This window comes from Apus apus, chromosome 2 (assembly GCF_020740795.1).
Source record: "Apus apus isolate bApuApu2 chromosome 2, bApuApu2.pri.cur, whole genome shotgun sequence".
In the NCBI taxonomy this organism is placed as follows: domain Eukaryota; kingdom Metazoa; phylum Chordata; class Aves; order Apodiformes; family Apodidae; genus Apus; species Apus apus.
Window position 1 is genome coordinate 132,498,029 of NC_067283.1, and position 15,132 is coordinate 132,513,160.

Genomic DNA, 15,132 nt, shown 5'->3' on the forward strand with positions numbered 1-15,132 from the left:
CATAGGTAAGTTGCCCAAGATAAAATTTTTAAACACAACCACCTAATTTGCAAACCTCAGGCTTTGGGTTACAGTTTCAAAGCTCATGCCCATAAAAGCTCAGAGGGCATATCCACCCTTTTGGCTACAAATAGCCCTCTGAAGGCTCAGCACATCTGAAAATAACGCAAGAGAAGTCATGATTAAACACTTTGTATGCTAGCCCTTCTTTCTCAGTGTGTCAGTTCTCCTGCTCTTCTACAAATTTTTATAACCATAAAAGAGTAATGAGGTTATTTACAAAGATACTGCCAAGTTAAGCTTTGTGGGTTATACTGAAATTAGTACAGTAAATTCAAAATGCAAACTGCTGTTATACATTCATATAGTAACTTTATTTTACCGTGCAAAACTCTTTCCTAACCTTTGCTCTTTTCTTTTGACATCACCCAGTCATCCCCAGGGAATTAATTTTGCTTAATCACACCTTCTTGCCTGGGCAAAATGTGTTTGGCATCACAACTAATTGAGTTTTTAAAAGCCAAACTGGGTTACAAAAACACAGTGATTGGCTGGTTTGATTAGTTAGGTGCTTTTATTTGATTTTATAGCCTCATATTGTAGGCAGTTAGTTTTTGATGTTCCTTCTGTTTGGGTTTGTTTCCAGTCACAAAACATCTGTTCATCCATATTACTGGGAAAAGTTGGGATAATCTAATTAGGCAAGCATCCCCTGGTTAGTGAATCTCTTTTTCCGGATGGGAATTTATCTAAAAGAAACACTGTTTCTTTTATCGATCAGTGATTATTCACTAATCTGTTCATCTGGGTACAGGCTAACCAGGAGCTGCAGTCTTTTTTTTTGTCTTTTTTTTTCTTTTTTTTCCCATGAATTATTTGTAAATTGGGCTCCTCCTTGTGGATAATGTCTGTAGCACACCACTGGGCAGATGCTTAGGTTTAGAAACAGCAAATCATTAACGCAAAGTAGCATTTCGATCGTGTGTCAACGCCTACTTCACACCTGGGGCTCATGTGCAGGCACAAGAAGCAGAAGTTTGCCCACTACCCTTCAGTTAATTTTGAATGAATTTTACGTGAGCTGGAGAAGTTGCTCCTGACAGCAGCAGGCATGGCAGCAGTAAGAACCCTGAGAGGAAATGCTTCTCTGTGTCTGGAATTAGAACAGAATGGCAGTAACTCAGTCTGTCCACAGTTTTATTTCATGGTATTTTTTCAGTCAAATATTTATTTTTTTCTTTCAGTAAAGGTGAAGCAACATGGTGTGTTTTCTACACTTAAAAATCGTATCTCAAGGTTATGCAGAAAGGAGGGGTCCTGTTGAAGTAAAAACTCTTCATTCAAGTCTGAAAAATTCAATTTTTTTGCCTTAATATCCTTCTTATATGCATTTTATCTTTGTTGTTCTGTCTTCTTGTTTTTATTTCTAAGCACAAAACTTCTGTTCTTTTCCACCTAATTATGTGAAGTAAAAAAAAAAGGTCTGCCTGAAATAAAAATTTATATTTTGTCATTACAAACCTTGAGTCTTTGTGAAAGGAGAACACTCTTGAAAAGGAAATGGACTAATTCTTTATAAAAATTATGAAAATATCTCCTCTTTTATAGTAACTGGGTTTTTCACAGTATCTTTAGGAAACACTGTCATGATACCTCTGTGAAGGGGATATGACTAAACAAGATGTCATACAGGAAATAGATAGCCCATGCAGTCCTCCTTTGCTTTGCTCTCATTCAGGTTTTCATCCCAGACATACACAGGCAGCGATACTCCTGAGAGTGTGGGACTCTCTAAGTAGGGCTGTGAGCACACATGCACCCGTACCTGTGAACATGGGCAGCTACAAGGGGAAGGTCTGGCCCACGAGCTCCCTGCATGGTGGATTTGAGTGTACATTTGTCAGTGAGTAGGAGCTTGCTTGGTTGCAGGAACATGGTCCAGAGATATCTCCTGTCCCTTTGTCCTCCCTGTAGCTTTCCCCTGCTGAGTGGTGAAGTGCTACCTGAGCCTGAGAGCAACTAGAGGAGTCACCAAGCCTCTGAGCTTAATCTCCCATGAGGATGTAACTGTGTATGTCCTTAGGACATGATGATGATCAGAGTGCTGTTGTGATTTTCCTAGCTGCAAACTGCTAGGCTTGTTTTTTTGTTGTTGTTGTTGAGATTAGAGTTAGAACAATAGAGATGTGCTATGAAAGTAATTTAAAAACCTAGCTACTAACCAGGAATCTGACTGCTACACAGATATGGGAAGCTGTTTCTGTACAGGTCTTAAAGTAAATGAGCCAATTTGTTTGCCTGTTTTATTGAGAGAACAGCCATGAAAAGAAATACAAGTAAGAATTAGAAAAGAAAGGTTTTCTTCTAATGAACCTGCTCATCATCTTGTCTAGAAGGAATGAATTAGTTATTATCATTGTGTCATTGTCACAGAGATACTGAAGGCATAAACAGCTGAAGTACTTGCAGGATTTTATAAATGCACTTGGAGATTGTTATGGCTTCCATATGTTTAAGAGAAAAGCTGTTTTGAACACACTACGGAGTAAATTGGTTTCACTGCAAGTTATTTTTTGACTGCATATGGTGAGTTTCTTGCACCTTTCTCTAAAGCTCATGGTGTTGGCTGTGGAGATGGTATAGAAGATAGAGAATGATGGACTATGGGAAGAATGGTGTGGTAAATATATAAATATGATGTATGGATTTAACGATAGTTGTATTTCTGGCTCAGTCAATAACCCAAACAAACTTTTCCTGCAGAAGTTTATGACACTGTATTGTAATTAACGCAAATTTATTTTCCTGAAACACTAGTATACAGACACCTTATAAAATTCAATATACATATCGTCCCTTGGAAGAAAAATAAACTACTCTGACCAGTTTGAAAAGAACTAATAAGAAAAAGAATTGAGAAAAATGTGAGATGACAGTTCTGATTTATGAGATAAGTATGGATATTTGAATGCATAGGCATGAAATTGTGACCAAGCTGCCCATCTCTCTGTCTAGAGAATGAAGAGGCAGTTTGTGACTAGACATGCATGGGTGTTCTTTCAGTGTAAGTTTTGTCTCCATGGTTAGTCCTATGTTTTATGAGAGCTTGATCCTGACACTTATGATATATTAATTTCACAATTGTCCTGAAAATAATGAAACTGTGGGCACTAAACTCAGTCAGAGCTGCTCAGGCAAATGGCAGAGTTTGTAACCCAGATTCAGGACAGAAGGAAATACTATTCTCTGGCAAGAGAGGCTCATTTTTGAAAGGGAATTTACTGAGACATCTACAACTGGGCAGAGGCACTTTTAAGTGCCTCTGGTAAATCAGATACTGATGGTTATCCATGTGCTTTTCACTAAATGGACTTCTGACCTGAGCTATCTAAAAATCATTATGTTGCTAAATATGATCAGCAAAAGTCAGTCTTCCTCAGGGTACCTTACCTCAGGTTCATCTGTAAGGAAGCCAAATAATTTGTTTAATTTACTGATAGTATGCTCTACTGCCTGCCAGAGTACTGGCAGAGAATCAAGTTCCTGGTGCTTTTCCGGTTTTATTTGGCATGTTTCAGCATGTGGTGCCTGACTCAGAGAGATAAGACAGTTGTAGCCTAGGAGATTGATTATTTCAAGACTGAAAAAAATCTCAAATCCTCTGAATTATACGTGTGTTTGCAAATTTGGAAATAAGCCAGTACAGCATGAATTTTTCTAAATCTTAATTTTGTTGGTGTTTACCTTGCTGAAAAAAACAAACAAAACCAGCCGTGTATCAATAACTGTAGTTTCATCAGAGTTACAACAGCTTTTCCTTTGATGTACATTAGGTGCTAGATGTAGAGTTCAAGAGAAGCACTTTGTTTCCCTTTCACCTTATTTGTGTACCTTCCAAACAGAGATGTAGCCTACGTACAGCTTCTTGCTGGTGATGAAATGCACATTGTCATTATCTGAAACAAAAAATACATTTGTTTGCGTGATGCCTGGTGAGCTGCCCTCAGGTCCTTGGCTCCTGGAAGGAAGGTGCCAAGCTACTAAAGTTACAGGGGAGCCATGTTGTAGCCTTTGAATTCTGCTTTGAATTTTAAAAGGTATCTGCAATATTTGAATTTACCCCATGTGACTGCTTGAAACCAGCTTCTGAATGGCATTTCTGCTTGTTATTTCTTACATCTGTCATAACGTTTGACCCAACTACTAGCAGGGACTATCTGGAAAAGCTTACCCAGGTTGCAAGCCTGAGTATGAATGTGCTCTGGCTGGCACAAGCCAAATGACTCGTGTCAGGAACGCCTCTCTCCCGATTCAGCTCACAGAATCTTAGGGGTTGGAAGGGACCTCAAAAGATCGAGTCCAACCCCCCTGCCAGAGCAGGATCACCTAGAGCACATCACACAGGAACATGTCCAGACGGGTTTTGAATGTCTTCAGCAAAGGAGACTCCACAACCTCTCTGGGCAGCCTGTCCCAGTGCTCTGTCACTCTCACAGTAAAGAAGTTTTTTCTGATGTTCACATGGAACCTCCTATGTTCCAGTTTGCACCCATTGCCCCTTGTCCTGTCACTGGACATCACTGAAAAAAGCCTGGCTCCATCCTCCTGATACTCGCCATTGATGAGGTTGCCCCTCAGTCTCCTCCAAGCTAAAGAGACCCAGCTCCCTCAGCCTTTCCTCATAAGGGAGATGTTCCACTTCCTTCATCATCTTTGTGGCTCTGCACTGGAGTCTTTCAAGCAGTTCCCTGTCCTTCCTGAACTGAGGGGCCCAGAACTGGACGCAATATTCCAGACGCAGCCTCCCCAAGGCGGAATAGAGGGGGAGGAGAACCTCTCTTGACCTACTAACCACACCCTTTCTAGTATACCCCAGGATGCCATTGGCCTTCTTGGCTACAAGGGCACATTGCTGGCTCATGGTCATCCTCCTGTCTACCAGGACCCCCAAGTCCCTTTCTCCTACACTGATCTCCAGCAGGTCAGCCCCCAGCCTGTACTGGTACATGGGGTTTTTCTTCCCCAGGTGCAAGACTCTACACTTGCCCTTCTTGAATTTCATCAAGTTTCTCCCTGCCCAACTCTCCAGCCTGTCCAGGTCTCACTGAATGGCAGCACAGCCTTCTGGTGTGTCAGCCACTCCTCCCAGTTTAGTGTTATCAGCAAACTTGCTGAGGTTTCACTCTGTTCCCTCACCCAGGTCGTTGATGAAAATATTGAATAGTACCGGTCCCAGTACTCACCCCTGAGGGACTCCACTAGTCACAGACCTCCACCTAGATTTTGTCCCATTGACCACAACTCTCTGACTTCTTCCTTTCAACCAGTTCATGATCCACCTCACTACCTGATCATCTAGACCACACTTCCTTAATTAATCTACGAGGATGCTGTGGGAGACAGTGTCAAATGCTTTACTGAAATCAAGATAAACCGCATCTACTGCCCTACCATCATCTATCCACCTAGTTACATCCTCATAAAAGGCTATAAAGTTGGTCAAACATGACTTCCCCTTGGTAAAACCATGTTGACTGCTCTTAATGACCCCCTCATCCTTATTATGCCTAGAGACAGTGCCAATAAGTTGTTCCATCACCTTTCCAGGGATGGAGGTATGGCTGACTGGTCTATAGTTACCCGGGTCCTCCTCCTTGCCCTTTTTGTAGACTGGAGTCGCATTTGCCATCCTCCAGTCCTCAGGCACCTCTCCTGTTGCCCACGACTTCCAAAGATGATGGAGAGTGGCCTAGCAATAACCTCTGCCAGCTCCCTCAGCACCCACGGGTGTATTCCATCCGGACCCATCGATTTATGGATGTCCAAACTGCTTAACTGATCCCTAACCCAATCCTCCTCTACCAAAGCAAACTCCTCCTTTATCCTGACTCCTTCTGGGGCTTTATGGATCTGGGGCTCCTGGGGAGAGTCTGCAGCAGTAAAGACAGAGGCAAAGAGGGCATTCAGTACCTCTGCCTTCTTTATCTCCTCTGTCAGCAGGGCACCCACCTCATTCAGCAGTGGGCCTATATTGCCTCTAGTGTTAATTCTATCTGCAATGTATTTGAAAAAGCTCAGACTTCTCCATACTTCGACTGGAGAGTTTTTGGAAAAGAGGTCTTGTTCATTTTGCAAATTTAGCAGTCTCTGCAGGGAAACAAGTGGGATTTGCAGTGTTGATTTTTACAGCTGTAAAGACAAAGCAGTGAAGGAACTGCACTGCAGCTCATCTACCTTGGGTACAGTTTCTTCCACAAGCTGCAGGCTTCAGTAGTGAGCATTACAGGACATTGCAGACTTCAAAGTTTGTCATTCAAAAAGTGAACAGAAGAAATTATTTAAGTATCATAAAGTTACCTTATTGCAACCCAAAAGATCAGGGATAATAGAATCATAGATTTATAGAATGGTTTGGGTTGGAAGGGACCTTAAAGATCATGTAGTTCCAACCCCTCTGAATGGGCAGGGACACCTCTCACTAGACCAGGTTGCTCAGAGTCTCATCCAACCTGGCCTTGAACACCACTAGGGAAGGGGCATCCACATAATCTGAAGCTGCTGCTGGTTTATGACATGGGCTGGGGTTCTTCCTCTCCTTTTTAAATTACACTGCGCAATTTGGACAAGTGTTTACCCAAAGTGGGTACCTGGTGCCTATGAAAATTATTCTCCCAGGGAAACAACTGTAGGTTTTTTCCGGTCCCTCACCGCTAGCTTATTGTTGGAGGTCTTCCTGTGCCATACCTGTCAGTTTGGAGGGGGGGTTGTGATCATGTCAGGAGGGGCAAAACCTGTGAGCGATTTCCTTCCCCTCGATTCGAGCTGAGCTGCGGCCAGGGCAGGAGAAGCCAGACAGGGGGCAGCATCTGCTCAGCCAGCGGGGCGCGGCGGGGCTGCGGCTGCGGCTGCGGCTGCGGCGGGGGGAGCCTGCAGAGGGAAAAAGATCAGCTGCAGTCGCTTGGGTGCAGTCGCTGGGTAGTTTTGCGAACAGAGGGAAGAGTCTTTGATTCTTTTCAATAAGCTGCGGTAGCTTCTGTGATGGCGGAGGATCAAAGTAAGGGCAGCCCCACCGGTGGAGTTGGTATATAGCTATCGAAGTGTTCTGTGGAAGGAAACCTACTGCTGCATAATTGGTTTAGCATTTGTGGCTAGAAAACTGGATGCTAAATAAAGAAGTGGGGACAATAAATGGAACATCTGACTGTGGACTTACTATTATCTGGAGCACTGATTTTTCAGTTGAAGCAGATCAAAAAGTGACAACTAGTTTACTGCTAATCCAACAGTTACTTCTTCTCATATATATATATATATATATAGGCCTACTGATAGACAGGGTTGTTTATGTAAGGACACAAAGAGATGCAGATTGCTGTGAAAATGTGAATAACAGAATGCCTGGGCAGTTATTTTCTACTGCCACTAGAAGCCATAGCTTAAGGTCTGAACTGAGTCAGTTTGTGAGCCTTCTAATAGGTACTATACAAAAGGGAACTGTTACAGCTCCTTTATAGACCATGAGCACCTAAAAATTGGCATCCAACAGTCAGTGTTACCAATCCTGAGTAGCTTTTTGGAGTTTGGTCTATGCAAAGCGGTTAACGTCTGTCATATGTAGTTTGTTCTTTCTTTCATTTTGCTCTGAAGAGAACTGTGTGAGCAATGAAATATTTGGTCCCTGAGAGTGTCAGGCTTTGGCCACCTTCCCCCAGCAGAGGTGGCAGGCCTCTGCTCTAAGGCCCCAGCTCTTCTTGCTGGTGAGTTACACGGCTGGATATGTCTATTGCAGCCTTTTTACTGGGATAAAATTAAATACTAGCTCTGCAACAATCCCCATCTTCCTGGAAAAAGGGACTGGCAGAGCCGAGCTCTGGCTAGAGACCCAGAGTCTTGAGCCCGGGTGAGCTCTCTCTCCACTTCCCTCACCAGCCCCTGGGTCTTTGGGCACACCTTTATCTGTCTGGCTACCAGGCATTGAGAAACCTGGCAGGTTGCTGCCAGCAGCATTAAAACAATTGCTTGCTGTGGAAAACTCTGTGCTGTGCCAAAAGGAAGAGAAGTGTTGGCCACAGTATCCATCTTTGTGTGGTCTGTTGTGATCCTGGTCTATGCCATGGAGACCTTCAGAAGTAAGGGTGGAGGATTCCCGGGAAGCCAGGGCAGGCTGCTAGGCTGGTGCTGATGTGCTTGCAGCAGGGATGGGGTGGTGCTCTCTGACAATTTTTTAAACAGTGGGCCTTGTGCCCACTCTTCCCATGTGTTAGCATACTGGGACACATAAAGTAATACACCATTACAGCCCAGCTGTTTCCTTGGCCAGGATTGGACAACTGCTAAGGTCCCTTCCACAGCCCGCTGGACTGCAGGGGAGGTCTGTCATTACTTGAAATTGGAACAAGATTTGTCCTTGAGTGTTATATTCAGAAATTAATTTAAACAGAGTGGAGGTATCTAGTCCAGGAGTAATTTAGTACTTACTCTTCCTCGACATTTCCCTTGAGCTTTTATGCTGCCTACTGAAATATTCTCAGTCCAGGACAGCAAGTACAGGGTTTTCCCCACAGCCAGATCAGATTAGAGGAATTAGCCAGAGTGGTGTCGAGTTCACTGAGGCACCTAGTCCAGAAGACACAGAAGATGCATGTCCCTGGCAAAGGATATGACAGCACAAAGTGCCGTCAGGGCTGCTGCATTCTTCTCACTGCTGCAGGACTGTTTCTGCCGCTTATCTGTGACTACTTCATACAAATGTCACAATCTCATGAGGGACCCACAGTGTTCCCTCATCCCTGTCTAAATGCCCCTACCCAAACGATCAAATTTTCTCTAAGTCTCCCCAGTCTCTTTCTCTCTCTAGTCCCATGTCTCCTGACTCTGCAACAGGATGCAGTTCTGAGAGAAGGCGGGCTTGTGTCCCTTTCTCCTCTCCCCTCCCCTGCTTTAGCAGGGATTGCAGCTTCCTGGGAGCTTGCTTCCCAAAGGAGTACTCATCACAAATCAAATAGGTAAAAAGTGGGTGCCACTTCAAAAGAAAATAGCAAATTGTGCTCCATTCTTTGAAAGAAATTATGCAGGTGCCTTTTATATAAGTATTCCAGGCTGGGTTCCACAGGGGTGTGAGCATCTACCTACAGCCCTGAATGAATCCCCTCAGATCCTCAGTATTGCAGCCTCCTTCCTCTACCTTGGTTTTTATTAATGAAATTAATGTCCATACACTCCATGGGAAGGGGCAGACTTCTTTAAAGAAACAGCCAAAAAAACCTTCTCAGAGATGCCTGACCATGTGGTGTTCAGACATCCAATTTCTAACAGGGAATCTTGTGTTCTATTCAACAAGTTCAGTATTTCCTAAATCCCTTACTGGTTCCCTAGGAATTTAAGTGTTTGTGTTAGTATTTTTAAATGTTGGTTTTGTTTTTTTTTTTCATAGGTTATCTGTTTTAAACTGTTTGTTGGTAGTAGACCCAGTCTACAGCTGTTCTAAATTTCTTGTTTGGTTAAGCCAAGTGAAACCAATGTTTATGTACCAGAGATGCAATGACGCAGTTTCTCCAGACACCCGCATGGCCTATCACCTGTTTCCAGCTTTTTAGTGGCCTCCAGTTAGTCCGTTTTCATGGTCAGATAGAAAGAAAAAGGATTGCATCAGAAAGAAATATCTCTTTCCTGTTTTTTCATTGCATAGACTTGAAAGTGTGCAGAGTAGCACCGGAAGCAGGCAGATTGGGACCTGAAGTAGCATTACAACTTACTCAAGGCTAAAGTTTTTGTACATTAGATACTTACCTATTCCAGTAATGGGGGCACAGTGAAGTTCTCAAATAGATTTTATCCAGTAAGTTAACAAGCTACCGTAAGTAAGGCTTTGTAAGATCAAGTGCTTGCATCATTCTCTACAAAGTTAATTCAATTCAAGCAGCTTACACTGCATGATTGGGATCTTAAACTTTAACTCCATGTGCTTCATTTTTTCACATAGGGCCCAGGTTGACAAAATTAATAAAACCCCTATATATCCTAGCATATTGCAAGCATGTCTGTTTTCACATTCAATTTTAATAAGGACAAGACCACTGTGAATCATCTGAAAGGTTCTTGAGACCCATTTTAATTACATCCTTTTGTCTGTTTTTTCCAGGCAAATTTTAGCTGTTGTACTCATGGAAAAGATAATGAGCCATATGCAAATATACTCCTCAGAAAGTAAACTTGTCTTTGTTACTCAGTAAAATAAACACAGACAGCTCTCATTCAGGCATGGCAATTTTCTAGCTAGTATGTATGTATGTGAACATCTGAAGTGAAATATTTTCTCTCTCTCTTCTTGATTTCTTACTCAGGTGTGACACAGGGATTTAGGTATAAAAAGAGAGGGAGGATTCTTCCCCTGCCATGAAATTGTCTGCTAGACGAAGACTGCCACTTCCTACCTGCAGTTGCTAAAAGAGAAGCAACAACCCGAGTTAGCTCTGGGGGTGTCTCCATCAGGCAGTGGGGACACGCTGCCCCGTGCCTGTCTGCCCAAAGGAATGTCATCAACCGCTGCCCAACACGAGCTGTTAAATCAGAATGTCTTCTATCCACATTCCTAAAGCAGTCACACGTGTGATATACAGTGATACTTTGCATCACAAAATACACTGTGTGTTAGTGTAGGGGAGCTGACACTGTTCAGAAAGGCCAGCCTGCATTCACCTTGCTCTCCCATGCAGCTGTTGCCCCAGCAGTGAAGCTGCCAGATTATCTTTTGCTTTGATACTTATGGGAGTGGTTTATTACCAGCCTAAAACAGTAATGTGTGGCTTTTCTTGATCCTCTTTAAGATAATTTCTAGAATGTATGGAATTTATGCATTTTCCTAAGCATTTGCTGGAGGAAGATGCTGCAATTCCAAAGAAGGGAGCACAGCCCTATGTCCTTCTGCTTCGAGCTCTTCTTCTTTATTAATCCGTGCAAGAGTTTTCTGCTCTAGAACAACTCCTTGCTACTGTGATTGTTGTATATTTTCCCAGTTCATTTACAAATTGGACTATCACCACGGTAAAAGTGAAACACTTCACTGTAAACTGCTTCACCAGCAGATCAAATTGTTTTTCTCAATTACTTGTGTGCAGGACTATCCAGATAGCTCTGCTTTCTTGGTTGCTGCTGACACACTGTACTGTTTTGCAAGCTAACTCCTCTCATTAATTCTGCCTGGTTGTTTTTGTCAGCATGACTTGCTAGAGTGCAAACAGTGCCAAGTTTGCAAAAATTTCCATGCAACTGAAGGGTACTCTGTAGAGAGGAGGAGATGTGAGAGAAGTTGCCTTTTATTAGTGCAAGTGTCCTGAATGCAACATACACAAAAAAGTGCAGGAAGTGACAGCTTCTTTAGTTTCTGATTTCTCTGCAAGGGTGAGCCCTTTGTCAAGGAGACAAAGTGAGTTTCATGCAAATTTATAGAAACTCTTTAACTCTTGAAGTACTAGAAATACCCTGTGAGATGCATAAGCCACTTTCATTTCTGAGATTTTATATTTCAGCAGGTGGCTTCCTGTATTTATGTGTGCCACCCACCTAACACATCAGCCCTTTCTCCAGACCTTTGGAGGGAACTTTTGATGGAACCTCCTCTGTGGTGCAAACTGACCATCTGTGCAGGGTGGATCCTTTAAGCTTGTTGTCAGTTGTATAGCAGCCATGGTAGGGTGGGTGGGAGGCCTCCTCCTAATCCCAGTGAAGTCAGGGGAAGGACTCCCATTAACTTCAACAGGCCTTGGATCAGTGCCTGTGGGAAGCTATTTTATAAATCCCAGCTTGCCTTGAGCAGCATAACAATGCCTACAGTTCTTTTAACTTACTAAGACATGTTTTGATACAAATCCATTCTTTACTTCAGTTTTTCTAGGATTACTTGGAAGAATAAGGTCACCCTGTTGAGCTAAAATTCGGGGTCTTGGAGGTTAGGAAAAGAAACTGATGGTAGGTCCAGTATTTTCTTTGATGCATCCATTATTATTTGTGGAAAATGTAAATAGTTTTGGTTTGTTTTTTGTATTTGGTTTTGTTTTTTTTTTTTCCCCAGGGCACAGCTGTGATCAAAGTTACAACTTCTTTGTGTCTGGTACCAAAATATTCTTGCAAAGTTATCTCTCTGCCTTTTAAGAAATGCACTCTCATGCCTCTCCAGAATGCTGCTGTTGTCTGACCATTTAGCACTCTCTTGTGCAGTCTGCTTGCTTTCTCTTCCAGTATAAATTAGATTCCCACTCACAGCATTCCCACAAGTGACTATTTCCCTACTTATCACCTGTTCAGACTCCCCTTATCCTGAATATTTTATGTTTACAGTGCCAGCTTCTGAGAAAAGTGACCATTTTGTGTTCTGTGTTTATACATCAGGGGTTTCTTGGTCTGCCATGATGACAACAATAATGAAAATAATAAAAATTAAAGCATGATGCTCCCAGTTTCCAGCTACTCTGCCCACCACCCCCTCCACCCAGTCCTGCTCTGGTAACCCTGTCTTGGGTGATTTTCCAGCTGCAAGAGAGCTAACAGGGCAGCTGTTCCCAGCACCGTATGTCCTAAAGAAGGAGTTGACTAGAAGTTGTCAAAAGGGTAAGAAAAGTTGACAGCAGAAGGGAAAGGCCCTGAAATGGTGGATCTGGCCATTTCTTTCCCAAGTGAAGTCCACAAAAGGCTGAGCCACCTGATTTAGGTCTGGAGGCAGGAACTCACAGTTTCCAAGAGGAAGGAGGGAAAGGTCCTGGCCAGGATCAGCAGACCTGTCCCCACGCATGTGGGCAGCTTATTTTGAACTGCCAAGTAATTTCTGAGAAGGATCAATTTATTAATGTGAGGATATAAAAGCCTGCTGCTGACAGGACTTCCCGTCTTCAAGCTTTGTAAGTAAGGGGGGAAGGCTTTCTGGAAACAAATTATTTTCTTTGAAGAATGACTTGGCATCAAGGAAAGAATTCACTGTGTTTGCACTGACCTGTCAGAAGGTGAATTTGAACTCGTTGCTCTTGCTTATCCTGCTAGAGCATGGGGTTGATCTGGGAATGTGAAGTGTATATAGAGGGGAGCGTTGAGCTGGGCACATCTAAAGAGGAGAATTACAGTTTGTCAGCATAGTTTCTCTAAAGGGAAGATTATATGCAAGCATTTGTAATGTAGCTTGGGTGCCAGCCTAATTCTAGGTGCCTGTGGTGTTCATTATAATGATACATTGCATTCCTTTGTGTTGGGAGATCATTTTATCACAGCATTTGAAGTACAAACTGAAGTAGAAGTAGAAAGCAGGTTTTTATTGCTGGTGGGAAGGTCATAATGTACCCTGCTGAACGAGAGTTCAGGGCACAGCAGAGGGCATCATTAACCAGAGGAGCCATCCAGCCCTCTGACACAGCTGTGCAGACAGCAAGATTTAACCTCAGCTGGGCATTTGCACATATGCTTTTCATACAATCACAGTGCTGCTCAGGGCTCTTGCTGCCCTCGGCTCTTCTCACCTGGGATGGTGTGACACGGGGCAGTGCCATGCTGAGACACCAGCTCTGAACAAGTTGCCTTGGCTACTGGGAGCAGACCTGTGTTAATTAACCTCTCCAAGAAACTATGTGCAGCTGCCCAATAGGCTCTGTGTTGCCATGCCTATTTTGTCTGTACCCCTCTCTCACTACCTTGACTATCTTCTGCTGAGCCACAGAAACATATTCCTGCATCAAACTGTACCCTCTGTGACCCTAGGTACTGTGAGACATAGTCAGTGTCACCATATTGCTATTATGAGTTAGGAATCATTCACCTCCTCTGTTTATTTCTGAGCACTTCTGGCCTGCTGATGTTTTGGCCCATGTTCTTCTAGTGTTTTTGAAACTCTGAACAGTACATGTAGGAAAGAATAAGGTTATGCTGAAAATACAGACCACTGGAGAACAGCTGTGTTGTGCCTATCTATCATTAAATAAAGAACAGTGCTCTAAAAGTGTTTACAGACTGTAAAACAAAAGCAGATTGAGTATGTTTTAAATTCTAGGAACTAACCTAAAATTTGCTATAAAACAAATATATGGCTTACAGCTGGAAACCTGTCAAAGCACCCAAATGATTGCTCTGTACTGTCTGGAAAGAGTTTTTGTGTCCAAAAACTTCAGAACAGCAACAGATGTACACTTGCATAAGAGAGACATCCCTGTTTTGAATTCCAGTTTATAGTACAGAGAGGAATACAAAAGAAGTAAAGTTCTTTCCACCTTACCCAGGTCCCTCTGCTTCCTCCTTAACATCTTGCTCCATATACTTCTCCTGTGCTAAAGCGATTAGCAGACATATAGAAAGATGAGAACATACATCATTATAAGAAGAGAAAAAGCCATATGGCTCAGTGCTTGTGACTGGCTCTTAATTCAACCATGTTTTGTTTGGTTTTTTTTTCCATGCCCCTCAAGCCCCTCCTTTTCCAGAAACAATCTATGTGATCCCACATCTCTTCTTCAGTAACATGTTCCAGATGGTCAGCTTCATGCTGAACTGATTTGCCTTAGCTTCTCAGTTTTTCTCTAGTTGCTTTGTTTTCAGATTGCTTCCTCTTTATTTGAAACACTTTTATCCAATCATCTAGCTCTCTCTGGGTCTTTTCTCTAGTTTTTGTAGTATAATCAAAATATATTTGTGTCACACAGACATTTTTATCAAAAACTCAGTCCCTACTACACAAGGATAATGAGACTTTTCTAGTCGTTAAATGAAGATGTGGAAGAGAGGTTGTGGGAAGCTGTTCCAATAGGCAGTTTTGTAGAGAGCATTCAATTAATCATAGAATCATAGAATGGTTAAGGTTGGAAGGGACCTTAAAGATCATCAGGCTCCAACCTCCCTGCTATGTGCAGGGACACCTCACACTAGACCAGGCTGCACAAGCCTCATCCAACCTGGCCTTAAACACCTCCAGGGAGGGGGCTTCCACAATCTCCCTGGGCAACACATTCCAGAGCCTTACTACCCTCATGGTGAAGAATTTCTTCCTGATGTCTAACCTAAATCTCCCCTTCTTTCAGTTTAAAACCATTACCCCTTTGTCCTATCACTGCTCTCTCTGGTGAAAACCCCCTCCCCAGCTTTCCTGTAGGCTCTCCAGGT